This window comes from Alligator sinensis, unplaced genomic scaffold, assembly GCF_000455745.1.
Source record: "Alligator sinensis unplaced genomic scaffold, ASM45574v1 scaffold510_1, whole genome shotgun sequence".
Classification (NCBI taxonomy): domain Eukaryota; kingdom Metazoa; phylum Chordata; order Crocodylia; family Alligatoridae; genus Alligator; species Alligator sinensis.
The window spans coordinates 255,056-257,383 of NW_005842052.1; the positions used below are offsets into that span (position 1 = coordinate 255,056).

General features: G+C 55.5%; 1 protein-coding gene across 6 annotated transcripts in view; it reads right to left on the minus strand.

Annotated features, from left to right (window-relative positions):
• The window catches only part of MRAS (muscle RAS oncogene homolog), a 55,748-nt gene extending 55,054 nt beyond the window's left edge, over positions 1 to 694 (minus strand). For all 6 annotated transcript variants that reach the window (XM_006022907.2, XM_025203323.1, XM_025203320.1 and 3 more), the window contains exon 1: positions 262 to 694. The gene's annotated coding sequence lies outside the window, so the exon portion shown is untranslated. The remainder of the gene's footprint in view (positions 1 to 261) is intronic.
• Positions 695 to 2,328: the final 1,634 nt, after the last annotated feature.

The following is a 2,328-nucleotide window of genomic DNA, read 5'->3' on the forward strand; positions in this document are numbered from 1 at the left end:
CCCCCCCACTCCATCGCCCCGAGGGATCACCGATACGCCCCACAGCAGCGAGCAGGGTCCCCCTCTTCCTCTCTCCCTGCAGCCCCATCCTACGATGCCGTGGAGACCCTCCACGCCCAGCTGGGGGGCATGGGGCAGCCCCTGGTTGTGCCCACCCCAGCCAGGCTTTAGCAGGGGTGGAAATGCCACCAAGTCCCCTGAGCACAAACTTTTCCCTCCTCCCGCCCCTCGCCCGCACTGCCCGCACGGCGCTGCACTCACCCCGCAGCGCGCGGCCCCTTTAAGACCCTCCAAGGCGGAGCAGAGCCGCCCCTCTGCCGGCGCCCGCGCTGCGCCCGCTTTATATGGCCGCGGCAGTGCTATTAATAGCACGGCTCGGCTAGGGGGCGGGGCCGGGCGCGCTGCGGACCGCCCACAGGCTTAAGGGGGTGCGGGAGGGCACCCCTGCCTGCAATGGGCTCGTCCCGCGCATCCCTGGGGCGATTCCGGCGCGAACACACGTTCCGCGGAGCGCGCGAGGCGCGCCCCGAGCCCCTGCGGCTCCCGCGGGTCTGATCTGGGGCACGGGCACCGCGGGGAGGGCGGGCAGCGCTGGGTCAGCTGCAGGCAACGCGGGACAAAGTTATCACGTGTCTTTTGTGTGATGTAATGGATGCCTGGTTTTCTCGCACCCTTCCTTGAGCCAGCATGAGGCCAGGGCGGTGCTTCAAGCAGGGGGTTTCAACCTTTGGATGCCAAGGACCAGCAAACCGCGGGCTGGACGTCACCACGGACCGGCAAACCAAGGGACTGCGGACCAGCAAACCGTGGACCAGAAGTGACTGCAGCAAACTGTGGCTTGGAAGTGACCGTGGCCTGGCAAACCAAGTGACCACGGACCGGCAAACTGCAGACCAGAAGTGACTGGCATGCTGCAGGCAGGCAGCCAACCCTTTTTTATACAGGCAGTCCTCAACTTCCAGCCTTTCAAGTTACAGCGTTTTGCACTTACGACGTTTTTAAATTGACACTTCCGACATCAGTTTCAACTTGATGATGCTTGATCCAACTCCACGCCAGCGAACAAGTCGCCCATCTCCCTGGAGAGCATCTGTGCAAACTTCCTGGGACACTTTCTTTAAGAAAGCCGATGACTTTAAGAAAGCTGACTCCAGAAAATCCTCCAGCCAAGAGCCCTTCGAAAAGTCCAACCAAGAGCCTTTCAGAAAGTCCCGCAAAGTCACTTCAAAGAAGTCCTTCCAAATCAATCTGATTGCTATTTACAATATAAATACATTCATGTAGCTATATTACTCATCTATAATTGATTGAGTACAAAATTCTGGGTTATTTTTGGTGAAAATAGGGTATTAGGAACCAATCCCCCCATTTATAACACTGTTTCCTATGGGAAAATCGGTTCTGAGTTATGTTTCGACTTAAGACGCGGGTTTCAGGAACCGATTGTGTCGTAAGTCCGAGGACTGTCTGTACTGAATACAGTACTGAGCACAGTATGAGCAAAGGGTTGCCTGCCAGTCCGCAGTATGTCGGTCATTTCCAGTCCACAGTTTGCCGGACTGTGCTCACTTCTGGTCCGGCAGCTAACCCTTCGCAGCCAGGCACCGGGGCTTGGAAACCCCTGACTTAAAGAGTGATGAAGCAGTTCATCGCGTCATAAGTGTCACATGTGTCACAGGAGTAGGTTGTAGCCACGTTGGTTTAAGGACACAGGCAAGGTTCTTTGGGTAAATGTGGTATTTTTTATTAGACAAATTTGAGTTGATGTGTGTGTGAGCCCTTCTTTATCCTGACTTCAGACGAACATGGCTAGTTACCTCTCTTTGGTGTTTCGCACCCATGCCAGCTCCCCCAGCTGCGGAGGGGAGCCAAAATCCCAGCCCAGTAAACCCCCTTCCCCCTGGTCCAGTGCTTTTAACACGGCTAGCCCCAGCAAAGACGCTGAGGCAAGACCCCGTGTGTGACGGAGGGGTTGCAGGATCAGGTCCCCCTGCAGGAGACCTAATTGGGCCTGCTTCTAACTACCTACTCAGGCTAATTAGCCAACCAGCAGCACTGAGCACCCAGTGCTACACCGCTTTAGGTTCAGGAAGGTGGCCTGGTTTCCACTTGATTTTTGACTACAGAAACGTAGCAGAGCAATTCTGCTTGTGGGCTTTGACTTCTTTACAACAACAGTCAGCTTTTAACACTGTGGAGTCCTGCTTGAAAACTGGGGAAATCTTGGAAATCATGTTTGTGCACCTAACGTTGTGTGACATCCTGCAACACCCCTGGAGTGTCTCGAGCCCCTTGGTTGAGAATGACTGGTGCAGACGTTGCCGGGAT